Genomic DNA, 26,504 nt, shown 5'->3' with positions numbered 1-26,504 from the left:
CCCCCAGGATGCACGCTCTTAACCAATACACATACCACCTTGCCCTGCCACACCAGAAGTGGAGGGCTCTTCTCGTCCCGAGGGCCACCAACAACCGTACACACACGGGTATAGTGCCAGCAATGAATACACAGGAGCTGCCAGGAGCAGAATATTCTCAGCATGGCTCCGCAATTCATTCTCTGCCAGCTTCGCAAAGCACAGGCTTCCTTCAAAGTTAATTTTTCTGATAAATATTTTACCAGGAAGAGAGCAAGACAAATCACTTCTGATCCCCTACAATTCATTCTTTGGGAGAAAACAGTATTTAAGTCCAAGTTAAAGGAGGCTCTGGGAAGCAGGTGAGCCCATGCAGGTGTGTTCGAGCAGAACTGAGCAAACTCTTTAAAACCTCACCACAATAAAAACAGATGCACACGCGGTGGTGTGTTATGAACTGGCGAAAACCTTCCAGAAAGCAGCAGAGAAAGGATCATTAACATTCCTACCCTCTGACCAGGTATCAAACTTATAGTTGGATCAGCGAAGCTTACAGGAATATGAGATGTAAATATGTAAGCAGAGAACAGTGCAGACTGGTGTGCACGCCAGGACTAGAACCACGTAACAGATACAGCTGAACGTGACAGGGGAAATCTAGAAGGCAAACCGGTCAAAACTGAAAACTGCTGTAGTTCTTCGACATCATCTTAAAGAAAAAGAAGGTGGCGGGGGGGGGGGGGGGGGGCGGACAGGGTGGTGCCCAATCTCTTCACGTAAAGCCAAGTGCTGGTTTCATCCACAGCCCGGTAAACAGCTGCCACCAAACAAGGGCTAAACATCAGGCAAGACAGGACTGTGCTTGTACCCAAGCAGCAACTCAGCCTCACAACTGGATTAAAATGATTCAGTACAAAACAGTGACTGATTTGTTTCCTCTTGCCGAATCTGGGCCTGAATACGGATTTTGTGGATATGTCTTTGTATCCTCCACAGGATAAGCACAAAAGGCACCCCCCCACACACACACAAAAGCAGCTAGAATCATGGCTAGCTTTGCTGATTCTGCTGCTTATGAAGCCCTCTTGGAAAGGTGGGAGCAAAGAGGAAGACTACTGGAGGGTCAATTCTTACTGTCTTGTGGGTGCAAGTGAGGTGGGAACTATTCCCTCCCCCCCACCCCTTTTTTTAACTTCAGGGTTTGGAGGCAGGTTGAGACGGTAGGGCCCAGCAAACCAAGCCTCTTGTACTAGGAAAAGCCAAGGATGTCTTAGGACAAGACATACCCAACCCCTGCCCCTGCTCCCGACACACACCCCTTGCAGTCTGGCTTACTGAGCGGAGAGACACAAAAAAGAGAGTTGACTTTCCCCTGTTTAAAAGAAAAAAAAAAAATGGAATAAAGGGGAGCACAGTGTGCCAGCTGGATCCTCTGTTGAATCTTCCCAAACTGAAGGCCACATGTGGGTAAACATAAGACGAGGACATCACAGCACAATGGTGCTTTGTCGTACAGGCTGTATTTGGGTTGACTCTTCCTTTCCAGCAATGCTTATCCACACTGGAAAACTAGAAATCAAACTATCTGGCTATCAAAAGATTTATTTTTTTTAATTTCCTCTTTAGGTCTCTTCCAGCATCCATGCCTAAATCCAGAGCAGCAGGGAAAGGAAACTGAAAATATGTGCCAAGCACCCACCTTCCTTCCTTTTTGAAAGTCTCTTTTAGTGTCTTTGAAAACTCAACTTAATATTTACTCTTCATAGCATTAAAGAAAGGGGTTCAAATCCTCCTATGAGCAGACTCCATTCTTTCCAGGCGTTCCTACTAGATTCTGATGGATTCATCACTTATCAACCACCTCCTAGGCCCTCAAAACTCCTCTGGAATAAAAAAAATAGATAAAAGAACTCCCATAGTGACACAGACCATGTTACCCTATAAAGGATGGCAAACTGACCACACTGAAAGTCATCAAAAATTATTAGGGCTAATCTGCTGGCAAATATGAGGAGTTAAAGCAAGTATCCCTTGAAGAGAACGATTTTCTCTTATTCATTTGTGGATCTGAAGCTATCAGTAAATACAGGCCAAACTTCTGTTTTACAACCACACAAATATGTCCCAGTGATTTGACAGAGGCACAAATGCAATTCCGCGGAGGAAGGGTAGCCTTTTCAAGGAATAGTACTGGAGCAACTGGACATCGATGGGCAAAAATATGAACTGTGACCTGAACTTCACACCTTATATAAAAATTAACTCAAAATGGACCACAGGCTGGGGCACCTGGGTAGCTCAGTCAGTTAAGTGGCCAACTCTTGATTTCAGCTTAGGTTGAGGTCTCAGGCTCTGTGCTCAGTGGAGAGTCAGCATGAGGATTTTCCCCACTCCTTTCCCCTCCCACACTCACACTCTCTTTCTCTCTCAAATAAACAAATCCTTAAAAACAAATGGACCGCAGGCTTATGTAAAGCAAAAATCTATCAAATTTGGGGCATCTGGGGGGCTCACTAGGTTAAGTGACTTCAGCCCATATCCTGATCTCAAGGTCCTGGGGTTGAGCCCCCTGGTGGGCTCCCGACTCAGCGGGGAGTCTACTTATCCCTCTGCCCCTCTTCCCACTCATGCGCTAACACTTTCTCTCTCAAAAAAATAAAATCTTTAAAGAAAATCTATCAAATTTATTAAGAAAAACACAGAAGAGAAAGTCTTCAGGATCTAGTGCTTGGCAAAGTTTTCTTAAGCTTGATACATAAAAGTATGATACATAAAAGGGGAAGTTGATAAGCTGAATTTCAACAAAAATAAAATGTGCTCTGTCAAACAGCCTCTCTTAGAACAAACAAACGAGCTACAGACGGGGAAAATATACTTGTAACACACATGTCCAACAAAGGATTAGTATCCAGAATACATAAAGATTTCTGAAAATTCAACATTAAAAAAAAAATCAATTCCAATTAGAATATGGGCAAAAGACATGAAGAAGCATTTCACCCAAGATGATACACAGCTCTCAAATAAGCACCTGGAGAGATGTTCAACATTATTAGCCATTAGGGAAATGTAAATTAAATTAAAATCAGGACATGTTCCTACACACCCATCAGAATAGCCCTCCCCCCCAAAAAAAGTGACAACACCAAATGCTGATGACAATAGAGAAAAAAGATTGGTCATACACTGCTGTTAGAAATGGAAAACAGTTCAACTACTCAGAAGAACAATTTGGCACTTTTTAAAGTAATCTCTACACCCAGTGTGAGGCTCAAACTCACAACCCCGAGATCAAGAGTTGTATGCTCTACCAACAGAGCCAGCCAGGCGCCCCCAACAATCTGGCACATTCTTAAAACACTAAACGTGCAACTACCATAGGATCCCACCATTTGTACTCCTGGGCATTTATCCCAAAGAAATGCAAACATGCTCACCCTGAACATTACACAAATGTTCCTAGAAGCTTTATTCATAACAGCCAAAACTGGAGACCACTCAGGTGTTCTACAGGGGTAGATGGTTAAACAAATTGTGGTGCATCCGTGCCACGGAACTCTACTTAGCAATGAAAAGGAATAAATTACCACCTGTATAAATTTCCAGATAATTTTGCTAAAGAATACATGGGCAATCTCAAAAGGTAGGATTCCATTTATAGAACATTCTAGATAAGACAATTACGGAAATGAGGAGGTTGGTGGTTGGCAGGGATTAGGGACAAGGGGGATGGTAGCACGGAGAAGGCAGCGGTGACAAACAAAGCACAGCCTGGGGGAGCGACCCTGCAGTGGGGAGAATGTTCTGCTTCTTCACTGTATCAGGATCAATACCATTTTGTAAGCCATTACCACTGGGGAAACTAAGGAAAAGCTACTTGGATCCCTCTGTATTACTTCCTACAACCCTATGTGAATGGACAATGATCTCAAAAAAAAAAAAAAAAAAACCACCCCACCAAATTAATGCCCATCTGTCTTCTGCAATTTGTCTTTATTTTTTATTTTATTTATTTATTCATGAGAAACAGAGAGAGAGAGAGAGGGAGAGAGAGGCAGAGGGAGAAGCAGGCTCCATGCAAGGAGCCCAACGTGTGACTCTATACCGGGTCTCTAGGATCATGCCCTGGGCCGAAGGCGGTGCTAAACCGCTGAGCCACCCGGGCTGCCCAATTTGTCTTTAATTAGAAATTTAAGCTCTCACCCTTCAAAATTCTTTCTATCCTCACAAGCCCCAAGTAATCAATGGATATGGAGGGAATGTATTCTGTACGTGGCACAGACATGAATGAACCGCAGGGGGGCCGCAAAAGAACAGACTGCTGTGGGTTTAATTGTGGCCCCCCAAAAGATAGGACTAAGTCCCAACTTTCAGGGCCTCAGAATGTGACCTTGTTCAGAAAAAAGGTCTTTGCAGATGTAACTAAGGTAAAGGATCTCAAGATAAGATCATCCTGGATCTGGATGGGTACTAAACCCGATGACAAGTGTCTTTATAAGAAACAGAAAAGGACAAGACACAGAGACGCACAGGGAATACCATGTGAAGACAGGGGAAGGAACCAGAATCTCTAAGCCAGGGAGTTCTACCAGCAGCCAGGAGAGAAGCACAGACCAGATTTGCCTTCAGAGCCTGCGAAAGAAACCAACACTGCCAAACCCCTAGATTTTGGGGTTCTGGCCTCCAGGACTGTTAAGAGAGTAAACATTTTTGGTCTTTTTAAGCCACCACATTTGTGGCAATTTGTTACCGCAGCCCTAGGAAGTGAGTGCACCTGTCATCTCTAGTGGGCTTGACTTCTCTTTTTTTAATCACAGAAGATGTGAACACTTTCTTCAACTTCTATTTTTATATACTCCTGGACACATTTTTTCCTTCTTCTTCCAGAGGATATATACCATAAGGATGTACTGTTTCACTTTATAATCTTTTCCTGCAGAATTTATTTCCTGGTGTTTCTCTTTGTTCTAAGAGTAAACTATTGCTAGCTGGCATTATCGAGTGTCTACGTCTTCAAACATCCTGGTTAACCATTATCACGGACCCTAAAGAGATTCAACCCATTTTTGAAAACTTCGATGACACTTAGAAGTAAAACTGCACAGCACTGAACCTACTCTATGGGTTGCCTGGTGGCCAAGGAGTTGCTTCTAGGTCCGGCAATGGGCTTCGGGGCCTTTGAAAAGGAGAAGCAATTACTAGGTTGCAGATGTGTAAAAGTGCCATTCAAGAGAAATTTTGTGTTTTGATAGAAATGCCCAATAAACTTCTGAGCAAGATAGATTAAAAAAAAAAAAAGACAAAAACTACCCACTTAGCACAAAGTTCTAAAAGGCGGAAAGTGGGTCTTCTGGTATCAGGCTGGGCACACAGGACCTGGCTTGACTTCTGATACTAGGATAACCAGGGGAGGCAACAAAACCTCTCTGATGGTTATAACTATTACCAACTGTGAGCGCTGATAACCCCCCCGCCCCCCATGAATGGGTGCTAAGTGTTAACAGGCTGATGCACAGGAGACCGTGGCCAGCACAGCATAGGTGTCCAAACTTTCACCATTATAAACCTCTCTTGGAAACAGTCTACTGAGGAGCTTTGATTTTGTGATTCACTGAAGACATTGGGATTCAGGCCCCGATGTTCGATTTTCTTTATATCTATAAGGCTATGAAATAACATCCTCTAGCTCAGATCTCTGTAATTTTTCTCAGCTTCACTGTTCCATCTTGGTGCTCTAAAATCTGAGCGGAGGGACGTCTGGACGGCTCAGTGGTTGAGGGCTACCTTTGGCTCAGGTCATAATCTCAGGGTCCTGGGATCAAGTCCTAAATCGGGCTCCCTGCTCAGCGGGAAGACTGCTTCTCCGTCTCCCTCTGTCCCTTCCCCCTCTGCTCAGGCTTGCTCTCTGGTGTGCACTGTCTCTCTCTCAAATAAATAAAATCTTAAGAAAAATAAAAAGTTAAAAAGTTAAAAAGCTTTATGTAGGGACATAGGTACATAGGTACATATCAGTAGGATAAGCTTCTAGTGGTGGATCTGCTAATGTAAAGAATCTGCATTTTTAAAAATTGTCATACATAAGCACAGAGAGCCCCTGCCATCAATGATTCACATACACTCTACATCCTCTTTTAAGAATATCTAACTTAATGAGATCTCTCTGACTTACCGCTCTGCTTTAAGTGAGGATAAACATCTTCAATATGCCTAAAAGCCTTCTGTTTTTCTTTTTCTGAAACCTTTCTGTTGATAGCCTATCCTCATTTCTCTGCTCCATTATGGGTCTCTTCTTACTGATTCACAAAAGCTCTTTACATACTAAGAAAACTGGCTGTTTCTCATTGTATCACAAATAGTTTTTCAGCCTACTGTCTTTTTACTATTTTTTTTTAAGATTTTGTTTATTTACTCATGAGAGACACAGAGTGAGAAAGAGACACAGGCAGAGGGAGAAGCAGGCTCCATGCAGGGAGCCCGATGTGGGACTCGATCCCAGGACCCCGGGACCACGACCTGAGCCAAAGAAGGGCCCTCAACCACTGAGCCACCCAGGGGTCCCTGTCTTTTTGCTTTAAAGTGGTGTTTTCTGGGAGATAATTTTTACTTACGTAAACTGATACATTGCCCAGTGTTTCTTTATGTTACAGTTAGAAAGGACTTCTTTGCACAGAAATCTGTAATAGATCCCCCTATGATTTCTTCTCCTCTATGACCCTCACACCCTTTCTTTGCCCTCCACTCCCGAGATCCCGCTTGGATCAAGGGAGGACCAGGAGAGGCCACGAGGGCACCAGGCCAGCAGCTCTCTGCACCAACAACTTCCAGCCAGCCAGCCAGGGCCACGGATGGCAAGCAACTGAACGGAAGTGAGATGTAGCACTGCGGGTTGTGGGGAACTTCCTGTGCACATACAAGCAGTTACAGAGAACCCTGCAGCTGTGTCCCTCTGGAATTCCTCCGGAAAGAGACCCAGGCTCTGCTCTCAACCCTCAGGCCCACAGCTGCACACAGGATAAGGGATCAGGCCAGTGGCACCAGTTTAAGAGCAGCAGGAAATCTGTAGCAGGTTTGGAGAACGACACAGACCAAGGCCATGTGGAAAGTTTTCTTTAAAATACAAGGTATATGTTTTCCCCACCCCCTGCAGGATACTCTGTTGAGAGTATGAAATCCTGTTTTCTCCCTACCATGGCCAACAGCTAAAAGAAGCACATACCCCCACCAATAAAACACCAACAAACTAAAGACTCATGGGGAGTTTCAGTCCAAACAAGCCTCCTATACTGATACTTATGTAACTGAAGACAGAAAATTAGAAGCACATTACATACCAGTGTTTATAATATCCCACCTTGATAATCTCCTTCTTTCCCCTCCCTAGCTCACTTGAAAATGCTCCTGCCTATTTCTAGAAGACAGTACTCAGTTCCCTTGGGGAAGCATCCTGTAGTGTGCTGTGTCTCCAGAATTGAGTGAGAGGCTTACATCTCTTTTTCCCACATCATTCAGACAGGACCCTCCTGCCAGGGACTGGCTCAATAACCCCAGTGAGAAGCAGCGAAGCATCTTCTTTCATATGTTAGGATTATTTTTAAAATCAAATTAGGAAAAAAAATAAAATCGATTAGGAAAACTGGATATCCACATTAAAAAAAAAAAAGAGGCTGGAACCCCACCGTTCACAATATACAAAACTTAACTCAAAATGTATCAAAGGCCTAAATGTAAGAGCTGAAACTATAAAACTTCTAGAAGCAAGCACAGGAGAAAATGCATCATGGCATTGGATCTGACGATTTTTTGGATATGATGCCAAAAACACAGGCTACACTGGGGTACCTGCGTGGTTCAGTCGGTTAAGCACCTGCCTTCAGCTCAGGTCATGATCTCAGGGTCCTGGGATCGAGCCCCCACGTCGGGCTCTCTGCTCAGTGAGGAGTCTGCTTCTCCCTCTCACTCACTCTCCCTCTGTGTTCTCTCTTTCAAATAAATAAATATTAAAATCTCAAGAACACAGGCAACAAAAGAAAAAAAAGTAAGACAGACTTCATCAAAATTAAAAACTCTTGGGCAACCCGGGTAGCTCAGTAGTTTAGCACTGCCTTCAGCTCGGGGTGTGATCCTGGGGTCCCAGGATCGAGTTCCACGTCAAGCTCCCTGCATGGAGCTTGCTTCTCCTGCCTGTGTCTCTGCCTCTCTGTCTCTCTGCGTGTCTCTCATGGATAAATAAATAAAATATTTCAAAAAAAATGGACTCTTATGCATCAAAAGACATCATAAACAGTAAAAAAACAACCTAAGGAACTGGAGAAAATATTTGCAAAGCTCATATCTGATAAGAGATTAGTATCCAGAATATATAAAGAACTCCTAAGAGTCAACAACAACAAACTGATTTAGAAAGCTAACAAGGCAGGAAACAACAAATGTTGGAGAGGATGCGGAGAAAAGGGAACCCTCATACACTGTTGGTGGGAATGTGAACTGGTGCAGCCACTCTGGAAAACTGTGTGGAGGTTCCTCAAACAGTTAAAAATATACCTGCCCTACGACCCAGCAATTGCACTGTTGGGGATTTACCCCAAAGATACAAATGCAATGAAACGCCGGGACACCTGCACCCCGATGTTTATAGCAGCAATGGCCACGATAGCCAAACTGTGGAAGGAGCCTCGGTGTCCAACGAAAGATGAATGGATAAAGAAAGCTGACACAAGTCTTGAACACATATTTCACCCAAGAATATATACAGACAGCCAATTAAGTACGTGAAAAGATGTTCAATATCATTAATCATTGGGGAAATGCAAATCAAAACCACAATGAGGGATGCCTGGGTGGCTCAGTGGTTGAGGGCCTGCCTTTGGCTCAGGGCATGATCCTGGAGTCCCGGGATCAGGTCCCACATGGGGCTCCCTGCATGAAGCCTGCTTCTCCTCCCTCTGCCTATGTCTCTGCCTCTCTCTTTCTGTCTCTTGTGAAGAAAGAAATAAAATCTTACAAAAAAAAGGGGGGGGGGGAGAAAAAAAAACAAGGAGATACCTCTTCATATCCCCTTAGGATGGCTATTATCAGAAAAAAACAAACAAACAAAAAACAAAATAAAACACGGAAAATAAAGGTTAGTGAGGATTTAGAAAAACTGGAAACTTTACACTGCTAGTGGAAAACAGTACAGCAACTCTTCAAAACATTAAAGGCAGAATTACCATAGAGCCAGCAATTCCACCTGTGGGTATATACCCAAAAGTTCACAGCAGCATTATTCACAATAGCCAAAAGGTGGGAGCAATCCAAGTGTCTATTGACAGATGAATAAATAAACAAAATGTGGTCTCTCTATACAAAGAAATGGCTATTCAGACTTAAAGAAGAAGAAAACTCTGATCCATGCTATACCGTGGATGAAACTTGAGACAATTCCCAGAAGAATTAAGCCAAATGAAACAAGCCAATCACAGAAGGACAAATACTATTTGGTTTCCACTTTTATGAGGTACTGAGAGTAGTCAAATTCAGAGACAGAAAGTAGAATGGTGGTTTCCAGGGGCTAGAGACAGGGGAAATGAGGAGTTATTAACAAATACAGAGTTTAAAAATGGAGAAGATGACAGTGATGGAGATGGATGATGGTGATGGTTGTACAAGAATGTGAGCGCACTTAATGCCACAGGACTTTATACGTAAAAGTGGTTCCAATGGCAAATTTTATGTTATCTATATTTCTCACAAAAAAAAAATATATATCACATATATTCCTACTCTCTTCTCTACCACTAAATCAAGGGTAAGGGTCTCACCTCATCAATCTTTATACACCCATCCCAGTGCCAACCATTCAACAGAAGTCACATTGTTCAGAGTCTCTAAAACCAAGACGCCTTCCAGGGTCCAGGAACACAGTCCTTTGATCTAAAACCATGACGGGGGTGGGGGGGAGGTTGGGCAGGGCAGGGAGACACCTTATCTGATAATATAACCTTTTTCTCAGTTACAGAAAGCAATTCTCGGGATGCCTGGGTGGCTCAGTGGTTGAGCGTTTGGATCAGGTCATGATCCCGGGGTCCTGGGATCGAGTCCTGCATCGGGCTCCTGGCAGGGAGCCTACTTCTCCTCTACCCTCTGTGTCTCTCATAAATGAATAAATAAATAGATCTTAAAAAAAAATCATTTTTTTTCATCAAGGAACACTAAATGAAAAAAATTCAATTTTTTTCTCTATTTCTAGTTACCAACCTCAAACCATGCTCTGAAAGGGTACCTACTTCCTGGTATGTGAAAAAACGCAAGCTGGCACTTTAATCTCCCAGAGTTAACTTCCTCTTCCAGGAAGATTTAAGAGATTTCTCCTTGCAAGCACCTTTGCTCCTATTTCTTCTTTTCTTCCTCTCCATGTTCCCCATCCTAGCTAACCACTCATTTTCCAGCCCCACACCAAATAGGTGTCAAAGAAACAGGTTAGTGAAAGAGAATTTGAGCTTTTTGCCACCTTTATAGAACCAAGAATGCTGGCATGACTTCTGTCGCTCCTGATGGGAGCCAAGTCTGATTACGGGTAGTCTGTAATTAGTTCTTTCGTGGTTATTCTAGTTAACCATGCCCCTTCCTCCTCCAAGGGTTCTCATGGGGTCCCGGGCAAAGATCACCCTTACTATGTTCTCATGGTAAGCACTTTGAGGAACTTCCTGCTGAAATGGACTGGATAGCCAGTGGCTTACTTTTTAATGGGGCACAGGTTTAAAAAGACAATGTGATGCAAGCCGATCTTTTTACATGAAAAATGTAAGAAAAAGGGCAGTCCTGGTGGCCTAGTGGTTTAGTGCCGCCTTCAGCCCAGGGTGTGATCCTGGGGTCCTGGGATCAAGTCTCACGTCGGGCTCCCTGCACAGAGCCTGCTTCTCCCTCTGCCTGTGTCTCTGCCTCTCTCTCTCTCTCTCTCTCTGTGTCTCTCATGAATAAGTAAATAAAATCTTAAAAAAAAAATAAGAAAAATGTAAATGGGGCCAAGTGAGAAAGAACACCAAGCTCCCCGCTTCTCTGCAAAAAAAAAAAAAAAAAAAAAAGCAAGAGCAGAAAATGTTAGGAATGACAGTTCCCCGGGTGTTTTCTCCAGTGGCTCTCGCCGCCACACTCACCAAGCCTGCTGGGGGAAGTCTTACAGCCTTGCTATCCTGGCAACACATGGCTTTTGGGACCAGCTATCCTGGGAAACCACTCCCAGTGCTGCCAACAGCAAGAATTTTGCCCACCAGGCAAGAGTAGGAAAAATGTTCATCCTTCTAACCAATAATTCGACTTTTAAAAATCTATCTTAAGGAATAGAGAGGAATAAAATGTCCATCACTGCAAAACACTTGATGACAACCTACAGAGCCAATAATGAGGGAGGTGGGATTTGTTAAGTCTAGGCACACATAAAACACAACCAAGTCACGTTTGCATAGAATATTTGGTAATCTGGGGGGCGCCTGGGCAGCTCAGTCAGTTAAGCTTCTTGACTTCACCTTGGGTCATGATCCCCTGGAGTCCTGGGATGGAGCCCTGCATCAGGCTCCATGCTCTTAGGGAGTCGGCTTGGGATTCTCTCTCTCCCTCTCCCCCAACCCCTGCACCGTTGGCGCTCTCTCTCTCCCTCTGAAATAAAATCTTTTTTTAAAAAAGAATATTTGATAATATGGGAAAATGCTCAGGAGATGTTAAGTTTAAAAAATTATGATACAAAACTATTTTTTCCTAGTCTCATCCAAAAAAATAACTTTCATGGATGTATATATGTGTATTAAAGTTCAGAAAGAAATATAACAGTTTCAACAAAGATGAAAAAAAACCACAAAGATGAGGTCTGGGTGGTGGAAGTAGAAATCACGTTTTTCTTCTTTACAGTACCCTAATTATTTTTTATACACCAAACGATATGGCTCAAGCAGAAAGAGGTCCGACCCAAAACCGCATACACGAGATGCTGATGCTCATACAAATAATAAAATGACATTTGGGTCTGGAATGTTATTTTTAAAAATTAGTCTGTTTATAATGCTTAAAAATGACTTGCTAAGAGGAAAAGCAGTGCTCTCTGATGAGGTTTCCCATCCATTATCGTTAGGATACACAGTGCTTGGGTGGAGATGGAAAAATTTTTGTGGTTTCCTACTCTCATTTGGCACCCTGAGTCTGACCACTACAAAAGCCAAAGAATGCACAAAAACAGGTGGCAGATCCAGAACCATGATACGTGTGGCCATTTACCTGGTAACTGGAAAAATCAAGGCAGGAACTATTAAAAAGATAAAGGACATGACTTTTTAGAGCACCTGCAAGGGGGCCACCACACTTAGCAAATGCATAACGTAACTGACATACCATATATACTTTATTTCTTTTTTTAAGATTTTGTTTATTTGAGAGAGAGAGAAAACGAGCACATGAGCACAAGCATGGGAAGGGGCAGAGGGACAAGCAGACTCTCTACTGAGTGGGGAGCCTGACCTAGGGCTCAATCCCAGGACCCCGAGATCATGACCTGAGAGGAAGGCAGATGCTTAATCGCCTGAGCCATCCAGGCGTCCCTTATATATGGTTTCTGTAGACGTTTTGAAGAACCTAATCATCAACAGCCAAACCAGTGTGCAATCTGGCAGTTAGGAAGACTAGATGATCTCTCTGCCTCCACAGTTAATATTCTGCATTTCTAGAACAACCTGTTTGGAGGTTATTCAGGATCAGCCCTATCAATTCCAAAACTAATTTAAGGGCGCTTGGGTGGCTTGGTCTTGATTTTTCAGCCCAGGTCTCCATCTCAGGGTTATCAGTTCAAGCCCCACTTTGGGCTATACGCTGGGCATGATGCCTACTTAAAAACTAATTTCAAGAATGCTTTTTTACGAATCTGGTTCCAGTGACAACTCCCCTATAACCCATGGAAGGCTCTGGCTCTGGCTTCAAAAGAAGGTCTCCTCCTCTACAAAATACCCTACAAGTAGTTCCCAACTTACAAACACACTGTCATCTGAGAGTTCACTGGCTGTGCAAAAGCAGCATCACATTTTTCCGGGCAAATGAGTAAGGATTCGGTCCCCAGCACAGCTTCTGATGTAACTTGACCTGTACTGCTCACAAGATAGTCTGTCTACAAAACTGGAAAAAAAAAACAATGCCACTGCATTTGTCAACTTTGAGTAAAAAAGAAAATCAGTACAAGTGAGTAAATGCTGGTACTTGACGAAGAAAATCAGTACAATTGAGTAAATGCTGGTACTTGACAATACAGAAAGACCTGTGTTTCTGAAGCTTTTCTTCTTCAACGAGGCTTGTTCAACACACAACTGGCCCACCTCCTTCTGGACTTCTCTACTCCGTGCCTCTCTGTCCCACCATATTTCTGTGCCTCCCCAAAGGTAAGCCCTCAGGTGCATCACACCTTTTAGGGTCAATGTGCAGACCTTTAGCATGCCTGGCGCCAGGCCCAAAAAAAGGGCAGCACCCTCCGAACAGACATTCTTGTAGCTGTGCATTAAGCCCAGAGGCCAGCATGTTATTCCATGTTTTTATGTTCCAGAACTGGCTGGAGCAGTTGAGATCCAGATAATAATAATGATAAAAAAAAAAAATCCTCTCTAAGTAGCAGAATGCCTATCAAGGTCCCTAATTTAAATAAAGCTTTGGCTTTTTTTCTACCCAGGGAGATCCTCAATTAGAGATTATTTATGCGCCTTTTTTTTAAACACACAAATCTAACAAGCTGCTCTTCCAGATTCCAAGTGAAAGGGAAGGCAACCATTGTTGAGTGTTCTCTGTATGACACTATTTTATTCTCACTGAAGGTTTAAGTGTCTTGTCAAGGCCACTCAGCAATGACATTAAGGTCTGTGAGCTGAAACTAGACCCCACCTGGCTGGCGCTGAAGTCAGTGGAGGCAGAGTCGCTGCCAGCAGCCAGCAGCCACCTGACTGTACTATTAAGACAGAAAAGAAAAAAAAAGCTGACCTCAGGCTCAGGCTGTAGCTGTTCCATTCACTCACTGGCCCTTACGGAAACAAAGGTGGTGCTTGGAATCCTTTCCAAGCATTTCTCTCTAAAACTCAGTCTTCGAAGGTGTCCTGACACTCGAAGGAGGCTTATGTGAAACATGCTGGCCTGGAGGTTCCAAGGTGCTGGGGGGTGGGTTTCACTCCAGAGGACCTCACCTTGGAGCAGTGGAGGTGTGGCCAGAAGACAGCCTGAGGGTGTCTTCCCTCCTGGCCCCCGGGATGCCTTAGCAAGTTAGGGATGCCTTAGCAAGTCAGCACATGCAACTTCACTCTTCCAGAGTGTCCTGAGGCAGCAGGAAGACACACTCCAGGGCACAGGTGCAGCACGGCTTAGCTTCCTGCAATTTTCTGAGACTGCTTGGCAGGAAGCGAAGATGAACTCTAAGGGACTCCACGTGAACAGAGAGACTACCCAGAGCACAGAGCAGGGAACTCGCATGTTTCCTTCAAGTATCTGGTGAGGGTCTCTGCCAAGGCTGATGGGAGGACTGAGGACTTTCCTATCAACGAGCAACGACCTTCAAGTGGGGGCCATTATGGAATAAAAATGATGGGGAACCCCCAGCCCAACCCCCTCTATTCCCACGGGCCACCCAACAATTTTCAGTTTACCAAAAATGGGACATAATTTACAGATATTACACAGGAAGTTGGTATTATTTCCCTGGAGGAAGGGAAGCGTGATGAAGAGAAACCAGGCTTGAGTTACACAGATCTGTGCTTGCATCCAGTGGTGGCTGGGTGACCTGGTGCAAGGTGGTTAACCTCCTGTGGCCCAAGTCTCTCCTCAGATGGCCAGGTTGGGGGACAACCTGGGTGGCTCAGCGGTTGGGCATCTACCTTTGGCTCAGGGCGTGATCCTGGAGTCTCGGGATCGAGTCCCACATCAGGCTCCCTGCATGGAGCCTGCTTCTCCCTCTGCCTGTGTTTCTGCCTCTCTCTCTCTTTCTCCCCCCCCCACCCCGCCCCATGTATCTCGTGAATAAATAAATAAAATCTTTAAAAAAAAATAAAGATTTTATTTATTTATTTATTTATTTATGAGATTCAGAGAGAGAGTGAGAGCAGGAGCCTGATGTGGGACTCGATCCCATGACTCCAGGATCATGCCTTGGGCCGAAGGCAGGCGCTAAACCGCTGAGCCACCCAGGGATTCCCAGTAAATAAAATCTTAAAAAAAAAAAAAGAAAAAGATGGCCAGGACGGGGACACCTAGCTCACAGGCACGTACGATGTGGTCAATAAACCATAGCTAATCTGCTTTATTGCTTGCTGTTGACACAAGCTGTTTTTCAGAAGGGTCTTTCACTTTCAATCCAGGTGACTGTTGTTACCAGGCACTACTGAGGTCTGAAACACTGGGGAAGGTCCAGAGATGGGACCCAGAGGACAGGTGACACTTGCTTGAGAGCTCAGGCACATGTAACAAGGAGAACAGATAAGAGGTGGCAGCAGAGGGCAGCTGAGGTTATCCACTTCGGACAGTAGCTGAGGATGGAGGCAAGGGTCTCCAACACAGGAGGAAAGTGACAGCCACAAGCCTGTCCTTAGGCATCGCACAAATTCAGGGGTAGCCACGGGCGTCAAGCTCCACTCTCCAATTGCCATCACCTTCCTTGGCAGGGGAGGATGGCACCCACTCGCACATCTGTCCCAGGATGTTCAAAATGCATGCGAAGAATAAGGTCATGAGGCACCTGGGTGGCTCCACCCGTAGAGCCAACTCTTGCTCTCAGTTCAGGTCTCATCTCAAGTCTCGACCTCAAGGACTTGAGTTCAAGCCCCACGTGGGGCTCCGTGCTGAGCATGGAGCCTACTTTAAAAAAAAAAAAAAAAAAGAGAGAGAGAGAGAGAACAAAGAACAAAGCCTCTTCATATAGACCTCATTATAGTCCTTCGCTCCCTGTGTCAGAACTCGGTGAACTGCCTTTATCTTGTTCATCCTTCAAAACATATGGTTAGTAAACATGTTGTAGCAACAAAAAGCCACGCCAGCAGACCTTACCCAGCAGATGCCAATCCAAAAAATTTGATTCATGGTTTACTCAATCCCTTTCAACACTCGCTTTGCTAACCTAACAGTCCCTGGAGGACTCAGAGGAGTATTGAATCAGCAGCGGCTCCCACCATAATCTTTGTTGCTCTGAACACAGCTGGAATGCCTAGGTCACCTCAACGGCCACTCATCTGTTCTTGCACGGCTCGGCCTCTGTGAACACCTTCTCAGAGATAAAGAAAGGAAGGGAACATTCCTCGGGCACAGGTGCAAAGTCGCTGAAACGCTCCCTCCCGAGGGTGGTGCTCTCCTGGGCTGAGGGAGGACTCCCTCCCAGGCAGGGAGTCAGCACAGGAAACACCTGTTCGCTTGCAGAATGGGAGATGAACTAGGTATTGCTGAGTCAGCAGACGCTGCGGCATGCCCAGACATTTCTGCTGCAAAGCCTGATATAACCTTCTTGGGACTGGCCCGTCTCCCCAGGGACAATTCCAGAGCCTATCAGAGCAGTCAGCTGCTCATTTGTTCATCTGTCTGCAAAACCGAGCCTCGTGGGCAAGGCTGCCAAGCGGGCAGACAAGGAACCACAGTCACTCACTGCATGACACCCAGGCCAGTGCCAACAGACCAGTGACACACACAGGAGGGGCAGGAGGCTCGTAGGAAGAATTGGACAGACCCACATGTGAACCCTGGGCTCCGCCCCTCACTGGCTGAGCAACCTTGAGCAGATTACTTAACCTCTCTGAGCCTCTACTCTCTCCCCTGACACAGAAGACCAATGCCTCACACCTCAGGACAGAAGTAAACGGGCACCTTTTAATCTGTATGTGCATCTTGCCAAGTGGCTCAACGCTCAGGAAATGCTGGGGGTGCCTTCCACGCCTACCTCACGCACAAACCTGGACATAGCCTAACTCGAGATGTTTTTTGTGATGCTCTGGATGAAGCAACCATTCTTCTCCACTCCTCCTACCATGCTCACCTGCCTCACTTCCTCGGTGTTAATTCTAGAGGCCATGTTCCTTAGAACCCCTCTGTACCATTCTCTCGGTCCCTCCAGCAAAACAGAAGGAAACTCTCCCCAACGACAGGGCTGGCCTGGTGACGGCATCTAACCCTTTAGGAGTAACCCTTTATGGCTTTTTGTTTTATAAGATTTTATTTATTAGAGAGAGAGAGAGAGAGAGAGAGAGAATAAGCAGGGGGAGTGGCAAGCAGAGGGGGAGGGAGAGGGAGACAGACTCCCCGCTGAGCAGAGAGCCCCATGCAGGGCTCGATCCCAGGTCCCTGAGATCATGACCTGAACCAAAAGCAAGAGTTGGACGTTTAACCAATCAAGGCACACAGGCGCCCCCAGTACTAAGGCAGAAGGTGAGGGATAAGGACAAAGCTGCGGGGTAGAAGGGTGGATAAGCAGAAGGACCGTCAGATGATAGCCAGAGCAGCAGGGGAGGGACACGTGGAGCAACAAGGCACCATCCAAACACCTGGGCGTGGCACACAGGGCTGTGGAGCAGGCCACACACTGCTCTTCCCACCCCTCCGTTTCTGTCTGCGACGCCCCCTGCGTGTGTCCCCACCCGCCTCTCCACCCTGGCTAACTCCTGCTCGTCCCTCCTCCTCCAGCTGGGGCGTCACCTGTGTCACCTGCCCCTGCAGCTCCACACACAGCGTGTCGCACCCAGCACCGGGCAGCTCAGTCTCTGCTTCTGTCCGTGACCTGTCCTCTCCTCTTGCCTCCCAGGGTGCTGGATGTCAGGTGCTGGGGACGCCGCAGGGACTGCGGGTCCACTGATTCAACTAGGGACTCAGGGGGATCCCCAGGGAGGACAGGGGTCAAGTACCACGTGCTGGCGATGTGTGCCCAGGAAGACACTTTCCTTTGCGTGCCTTAATTTCACCACGTCAAAGGAAGGAAGACGAACAAGGCCATCTACCCCACACGACTGTGGTTGACCTCAGGATCGCTAAGAGAAAGCAGGCGTGAGCAAAGTCAGGTGACGGCCAGCGCTCTGTTCTGTCTGCAGAGAAGGAAGCCACAGCACAGGCATGACTGGCTTCTGAGTCCCGTCCATGTCAACACAGGACCACACGTCAAAAAGAAAGCCCCAGAACCTCGGAGGGCTGTACTTAATATCTGTCCTTAATTCTCAGGCCCTAGTACTGGTCCCTGCTGACAGCTGTAGCTGCTAAAGGGGTGACATTTGACTCTCGAAGTGTTTTCCAATTGATTCATCTACTAAAGCCTTCCAGCTCCCACTACATGAGCCCAAAGCTGGAGCTGGGAAGGCTAACAGTTAAATCACCACCTGGCTGACTGAACACAAGCAAGCTGACACATGTCACAACTCCTCGCCTGCTCACTGAAGTCATTCCAAGTCTCTTTTCCTAAGAGACACCCCTCTGGCCAGCTGCAAGACAAATAAATCTACATGGGAATGTCAACTAAGAAATTTAGACTATGAAACATGGGTGGAGTGGTTAAAAAGAGGAAAGCTTTTTTAAAGCCTTTAAAGCTCACTGCAACTTACTTAAGGGAAGAAATTCTTTAAAAAAAAAAAAAAAAAAAACACACCAACAAACAAAACTCACTCAATACCTCAAATGTCAGGTATTAGGGATGCAATAGGCACTTAACGTTTGCTGAATAAATTAACACATTAACCAGAAGTTGCCTACTACTTCCATGGACCCTAATCAGTTTAGTAGAAACCAGGTTTCAAAGAGAAGATGAAGGATTGGCTATGCCATGTACTAGTTGTGTGAGCATGGGTTAAGATCCTTACTTCTTTTTCTTTTTTTAAGATTTTATTTATTTATTTATTTGTCCGAGAGCAAGAGCTCAAGCAGGGGGAGCAGCAGAGGGCGAGGGAGAAGCAGGGTCGTTGCTGAACAGGGAGCCTGACGTGGGGCTCCATCCCAGGACCCCGGGGTCATGACCTGAGCTGAAGGCAGACGTTTGCCAAAAGACAGCCACCTAGGTGCCCCAAGCCTCTTACCTCCAAAGCCTTAGTTTACCACTTACTGTAAGTGGGGATGGTTACACAATTTATATAATGTGTAACATACTGTTTATAGCATGTAACACACAAAACCCCCTGCACTGGAAGACACACACCCATGTATCAAGGGAGAGGTCTTTACACGTCAAAAACATTTTCATACCTATTTTCACATTCTATTTTCTCAACACCTTGGTGTCATAGACACCTTCCATTTACAGAGAGGATCGAAAATTGTGGAGGTTGGCTGGCTGGCCCCAGGGCACACCCGGGAGCTGAGCAGGAGCAGATCACAGCATTCTGACCTCTCGCCCATGATCACAGCAGCCAAGGCAGGGAAACAGAGCTCCAGGTCTCCCAGGGCCAGGGTAGCTCTGGGATGCAGCACAGGCTCTCCAGCCTCACCTCTGCACCCACCAGCTGTCCTGGAACCTTCCTGCTCTCCATCGCAGGGGGGCCCCTGCTTCTGCACACCACCCTGTCACACATGGTGACTCCTGGCACGTCACCCGAAGTTCAAACAGCACGTATTTTACAGCCCTACAGTATGTTCAAGGGCAACAGAAAGTTCCCCTGACAGAGGTTATGTGGGTCCCAGTTAGGACAGAAGAAGCTGGCAATGGAAAATGCAGGAACTGGGAAGGGTCTGCTATCTATGTGAAGACAGTTTTACTTCCTCCCATGGTGGATTCTGTGCCTGTTAAAATGTGTTAACGGTGCGCTGTTCTGAAACAAGATGGCAAGGATGTAGGATCTGTTGCTATATATAAACACCTTATTTTGGGACATCTTTGCTGCAAAATAAATGGGAGTTTTAGACAGGGACTAGAAATAGGCATTCAATGAGGATGAATTCAGGAAGCCTGACTTGTTGCGACCAATCTTCACATGCCAAGGTCCTACTACTTCTGGAAAGAAGTCCTAAAGAGAATGAGCTGGACCCTGCCAATGACAATCGTGTGTCATTCCAGAAATGAAGACTGTCCTTCTCGTGTATTTATCTGACAAGCGTCCATCCAACCAAGGTAGATGAGTTCAAAACAGAGGGGAAAAACCCCATAGGCTGCCAAACGCTCTGCAAGACTTACTGTCCCAGGCTAAAAGAAATGGCAATCCCCATTTCCTCCAGTAGGGATTCTCTACAGTTCTGTGCCTTCTCTTTTCAGGGTCCATGTGTTCAAGATATTTAGCAAACTGTTAGAAATACCTGTTAGAAAGGAAACCATGGGCCCAATATGGAGTCACTTGGGCAAGGCCTAACCTAATTGCAGTCTCCACCCTCCCCAGAAATGTAGCCTTAACCTGTCAGTAATTTTCTGATGAGCACCAATGAGGGACTATGTCTCATGGGCCATCTCCACTCCCCAAAGAAAGCTCAACCATCCACCCGATAAGACCCCCAGGCCTTCCCCTAAGGGAAGGTGTCCTTGCCTGGAATAATCTTTTCTCTTCTCTTACTAATAACTTCTTTGCCCTCCCTCCTTCCTATAAAAACTTCCATTTTTGACAACTCCTCCAAACTCCCCTCGACTCTTGAGAAAGGATGCTGCCCAATTCATGAATCCCATACTAAAGCCAATGAGATCTTCAAATTTGCTTGATTGAATCCTTGTCCTTTAATATACCTTCAGAGGAGAACTTATTTAACTTTTCAAACCCACTTAAAATCTTCTGAATTATGTGTTCCCAAAGTTGGGTGCAGTTATTGCCGGGGATCTGTAGGAAAAACAGAAGCACAAAGGAAAGAGTCTGAAAACTAGAGTAGAGAAAGGCAGTACCTATGTACTAGAAAAGATGTGGTGTAGGAAGAGCTAAGTAGGGAGCTGCTTCAGAGCGAAAGGCAGAACAAAAATCAACACAAACATAAGACAGATTTTTTTAATGTAAAGAGATTCAAAAAATCCATAAAAATAAAATCCTTAAAAAAGAAAAAGCCCAAGGGGCACCTGGGTGGCTCAGCCATTTAAGCATCCAACTCTTGATTTCAGCTCAGGTCATGATCCCAGGGTCATGAGATCCAGTCCCATGTTGAGCTCTGCACTCAGCAGGGAGTTTGCTCCCTCTCTCCCCCTCTCTCTCCATCTCCTTCCGCCCCATCTGCGCACGCTTGCTCTCTCTCTCAAAAAAAAATAAAATGAAGATAAAATAGAGATCGAGTTAGTAATGAACAGTCTGGGATCCCTGGGTGGCGCAGCGGTTTGGCGCCTGCCTTTGGCCCGGGGCGCGATCCTGGAGACCCGGGATCGAATCCCACGTTGGGCTCCCGGTGCATGGAGCCTGCTTCTCCCTCTGCCTGTGTCTCTGCCTCTCTCTCTCTCTCTCTGTGTGACTACCATAAACAAATAAATAAATAAATAAATAAATAAATAAATAAATAAATAAATAAAGTAATGAACAGTCTATAAGAGAGTTAGGGCCTGGGGGTGGGGATATAGTTCAGGGAAAAAAAAGGCCACAGGCACGCTGCCACGGTGGTACGCAGGTACACCTGCACACAGCTGCACTGGTCAGGTTAGTAACGGGGACTTATACTACCTGTCGGTTCAGTTCTCTGCAGTATTCGAGTGGTCAGGTCCTAGAGAGAAGCCACAGTTTACCCTCCCATGGCATGCATGGAATCCCCTGAATGAAGTTAATGAATATCCCAGGACCAGACAGCACTTTTTCCCCATTCCCTATTACAAGGCTGGTTCCGAGGCCAATCCCAGTCTTTGCATGAGATGGGATGGCACAGGGTCTCTCAAGCCTGTCACCATGCTCCAAGGTTCCGGGGCAAAACCAGTCCAGAACCCTGTTTCACTGCTTCCCACTCCTCCCCTCAGGGCTGAAGGTAAGGCAGTTGTGTAAGGGGCCTTAACTTGCACACTTTCCAGAGAGCACAGAATCCTGATTGCATGCGCAGCTCCAGCTGAACAGGCTGGAGGAAGCTCAGGACCCCAGATGCTAAAACCGCTAAGGAAGAAAATTTAAAAGATGAAAAGCTTTATACTCAAGTTCACTAACTACAACTGCTCTCACAAAACAGACATTCCAAAAGCCCCGTGTTTCCAGAGCCTTGGGCCTGTGGGCAAGTGAAGGGCTCCCAAGAAGCGAACTCATTTGTCCCGAGTTTTGAAATACCCAAGAAGAGAGACACAGGGTGTGGGGAGGAAAATGAGGCGGTCCCATGACATCCCTGGTACCTAAACCTGGTAAACACTGGGGGACGGTTCTGGGACATGGAGAGATCTCAGGTTCTCTGCCATTCCCACCATTTCTGGGTCACCCTCGTCAGATCTCTTACCTGGTAAGCCAGTCAGTCTGAGTCATGGTGTTATTAATCACCCTTACTTTATACAGAAGATGACCAAGTTGCAGAAGCTTATGACCTGCTAGCAGCTATTGGGCAAATCCTGGCAGAGGCTGGATGCAAAGTGTGGAGCTGAGGCACCGCACCGAGGCGAGGAAGGGAAGGAGAGCGACCTGGGACAAGAAAACTCTCTGCTACTCATTCCAAGGGACATGCTTTCCTGTCTAAAACCAGCTTTTCTCGTTTTTACAGATAGTCCAGATTCCCTCGCTCCCATCAACCTTTGAAACTGGCCACTAACTCCCAACACAGAAAAGTTTAGAGCCAGAGATGGGGAAAGAACCGTTGGACGCAGACGTTAATCTCATTTTCCTCCGTCAATGTTGTCTCTTATCAATTTTGTTTAAAACTATCATCGGTACCCAAGCACTGGCTTTCTCATCTCACTCCTGCACCACCTACCCCACCCCACCCCACCGCCCTGCCCTGCCCCCTGGCCTCCAAACCCCAGAGGCCAGAAAGTCCCAGACCAAGTTCACTCCAGGACATAGTATCACATTAGTGTCATTAACGTGGCTCCAGAAGGAAATTCTGCTTTGTTCTGGGTTCCGCACCCCCCGACCCGACACACACTCCTCCCCAGATCCAGAACCCACAGATTTGCCAGGTACTGCACAAACACAAGGCTTTGCCTCCAGATGGGGATTCTCAGAGCCGGACACCTGACCTCCTCCATCGGGCTCACTGGTAAACACAGGAGAACCACAAAACCACAACCCCCCCCCCTTTTCCGTATCCTCTGCCTCTCTCCCCACCCTGGTAACCTGCACCGAGGAAAAGTCAGTCAATATTGACATGCCAACCACAAGAACCTGCCTGGTCCTTCCATGGAGGCACTTTTAAGACTCTGCTCTTCCCTATTATCACACTTACTCTTCACAGACACATTAAGCTGTCTTTTCCCACATGGGGTTTCTTTTGTTCTACATCGTCCGAGGCAGTCCTATGTCTGTGCCTTCCTGTGACCCACCACGAGGCCAAGGCTAGGCTTTCTATCCACAGATGACGTCAGCCTAAGTTGGTCAGAAAACATGAAGGCTGACACAGACCTAAGGATTATCCCTTTCAACTCCAAACTCCCAGTCTGTTGTAACCGCCACGTTCCTTCTGGAAGCTTACCTTCTACCCATTCTTCCTGAGATTCTAGAATGGTTCTTCCAACAGATGAGGCCAAAGAGGAAAAAAATGAGTGTGTCGCAAAAGAAACCAAAATCGACAGCAACCATGTGGCCAACTTTGACTTCACACGTCACTGAAGGCAAGTCAACAATTCCCCATCCTAGTTTTCTTCGACTCAGAGCAATGCAGTTCAAATGTTCGTGAATGGTCAGCACCCTCCCACGTGATCCCGTGACTCGGATGCAAACAACATTTATGTGATCAGCATGTAGAACACCACATGTCGCTCCAACATAACAGGATATGATTACATTACAAGAGACAAGTTGTGGGGAAAGGGAAAGTTGTCACTTAAAACCTCATCATCAGGGCAGCTGAGTGGCTCCATGGTTCATTGTCTGCCTTTGGCTCAGGTCATGATCCCAGGGTCCTGGGATCGAGTTCCACATTGGGCTCCCTGCGAGGAGCCTGCTTCTCCCTCTGCCTGTGTCTCTGCCTCTCTGTGTTTCTCATGAATAAATAAATAAAATCTTTAAAAAAATAAAATAAAACCTCACCATCTACAACGGGGTGTCAATAATGAATGCCTGATACTGAGAGAGGGAAATCGGAATAACACCGTGTGAATGTGATATGGAGACAAATCAGAAGGAGAGAACAAAAGAGCTGAAAGTGGCAGTCTCTGGAAAACGGGGTGGGGTGAAGGAGGAGGGTCTCACAGAGGGGGGTAGTGGTCCCCAGTGTCGTCATCACCGTCCAAAGAACCAATAACACTAACTGGTGATCTCCCATTTGCCAAATGGCATTTCAATTGCTTTCTCTGTATTATTTTATACACACCCTTTAAGAGGTGGGCACTATTTTGTACCCATCTTACAGATGAGAAGAATGAGGCACACAGCAAGTAACTTGCCCAACGTCACATACTAGGGAGTGGCACGGCTGAGGCAATACTATCTTTTTATGCCACATACTTTTTTAAACGTCTACCAAGTAATAATAATAATAATACAGGTTAAATCCTTTTTTGGGGGGAGAGAGGGAGGGGCAGAGGGAGAGGGAGCGAGAGAATCTCAAGCAGGCCCCATGCTCGGCCCAGAGCCTGCGAGGGGCTCCATCTCACTCCCCTGAGGGCATGATCTGAGCCAAATTCAAGAGTTGGATGCCTAACCGGCTAAGCCACCCAGGCGCCCCCACATTAAATTTTTAATCGTAGCCTTGCACACAAGCCGCAGCATTTGGAAATAAGAATAGCCAGTGAGATGTGAGGGTGTGAGCTATTTCCAGTCTCCGTGATGGAGGGCTCAGAGGGGGACAAAGCGAGCATCACAGTGGTATCACACCAAAATGTGATTACTTAATTTAAATAGGTGCCTCTGCCTCCCCCTAGAACGGCCTGAGCCCATATATCCACCCAATGTGAGAGAACTCCTGTGACCTAGCGAAGAAAAGTTCAAACTGCCCTCTCCAGAGGCTGACTTACACTCACTTCATTCTCTGGGACTAGAAAGAAAAGATTTCTAATCTTTAAACCAAGCCAGCTTCCAGGATTCTTACAGCCTGAGACTGAGAGTGTGTCACTGCTCATACCAAAGAGGGCTCTCGGCCGTCCTCATGCTCACCTCTGGGATGGAATCCCGTCCCAGCAAATTGTACACACTTGACAAAATTCTGTGTAAAAGTTTCATGAGATTGATGGCCCTTCTGAAGCCCATCCACGGACCCCGGGCCAATCTTAGAACCCCTGCCCTACAGGACAAGAACCCCTGCCCTACAGGACAATCCTATGCTCCCACTGGAGGGGGAAGAAAAAGACAAGACTTAGCCACCTCCCAAATATTACTATAAAAGATTGCCAAAAAAAAAAAATTTTTATGGGGTCCTTTTTCTCATCAGTCAGTCCAATTACAGGAACCAGGAAAATACCACAGTTGGTATCCCGGATGCTCAAAACTCCAAATAAGGTACGTGCTTAGAATTCGGCGACATTAATTTTCTTTACAGGGATGACATCTACCAGTAAAACTTACCAGCAAAGACACGGCAGCAGCCATCTGCAAGAGCATCCCTCTCCCCAGGATACTGCAGATGAGGCTAAAACGTTTGCCAAATCTCAAGGAGACTGACATTTGGGTAACATAAATTGACCTCAGATCCTGTTAATTGTCGCAGAGTTAAGATAATGTTACACCTCAAGGGACGTGGTCCCCAGGGAGTCATGGAAAAAAAATATGTTTCCCAAGAGGGGCAACATTTATGTAAAAAGGACTATGTCTTTGTATAAGTGTATGTTTGTAATTGAAAAAGAAAGAGCTTTTCGTTGGGGAAACAACCAGATTGTATGGAGGACCAGTGATGCAAGGTTCTACGCAGACTCAGTGGAGCAGAGTGGGCTCCAGAGAGGCAGCAAAGGTCTAAACTATCACATGCTGTCTGCATGAGATAGTTACTTCACTTCTCTGGGCTGCAATCTCCTCATCTGGAAATTGGGGATAATCATAGTAATTTACCCCTTGGGGCTCTTGAGGAATTAAAGGGGCTGGTGCGTGTTAAACACTTAGAACGACCTAAGTGGAGCACCTAACTATGATGCTCAGGAAGTGAGCTATTGGGAGTAGGCGGATTTTGAAAGGAAATAGATAGTAAACACACATATAAATAATTTCAGATGGCATTAAATAAGGAAAATAAAAATAAAATGAGGCAGTGGAACGTAGAGGTGCTCCAACTGGTAGTATGTCAGTGTTTTGCAAGAGCATGTCTCACTTTTGATTGAGAAAGAAAACTGGCAAAAACATGATTAGGAGTTACTTAATCAAAATAATTAAAAATCTGCGCCACCCCCTAAAATACCTCAATTCAAACGTGAAACTCAAACATCTGCCTAAAAGCCCAATAGCCATGGCTTTTACTATAAATGCACGGTTCATTTTTTAAAATATTTTATTTATTTATTCATGAGAGAAACAGAGAGAGAGAAGCAGAGACACAGGCAGAGGGAGGAGCAGGCCCCATGCAGGGAGCCCAAT

The 26,504-nt window shown here is 45.8% G+C and overlaps 1 protein-coding gene and 1 long non-coding RNA gene across 4 annotated transcripts in view; both read right to left on the bottom strand.

Annotated features, from left to right (window-relative positions):
- The window catches only part of UCK2 (uridine-cytidine kinase 2), a 104,065-nt gene that overhangs the window by 27,027 nt on the left and 50,534 nt on the right, over window positions 1–26,504 (bottom strand). The window lies entirely within an intron of this gene.
- On the bottom strand, window positions 20,872–23,399 carry LOC140626871 (uncharacterized). 2 transcript variants are annotated; one of them, XR_012025866.1, is made up of 3 exons: window positions 23,230–23,399; window positions 22,291–22,469; window positions 20,872–21,959 (listed from the first exon to the last, which is right to left on the bottom strand). It is a non-coding gene; the product is annotated as an uncharacterized lncRNA (long non-coding RNA). The 2 variants fall into 2 exon arrangements; XR_012025865.1 differs by having other exon boundaries at window positions 20,872–22,469.

This window comes from Canis lupus, chromosome 38, assembly GCF_048164855.1.
Source record: "Canis lupus baileyi chromosome 38, mCanLup2.hap1, whole genome shotgun sequence".
Classification (NCBI taxonomy): Eukaryota; Metazoa; Chordata; class Mammalia; order Carnivora; family Canidae; genus Canis; species Canis lupus.
This window is presented reverse-complemented; position numbering and strand designations above follow the sequence as displayed.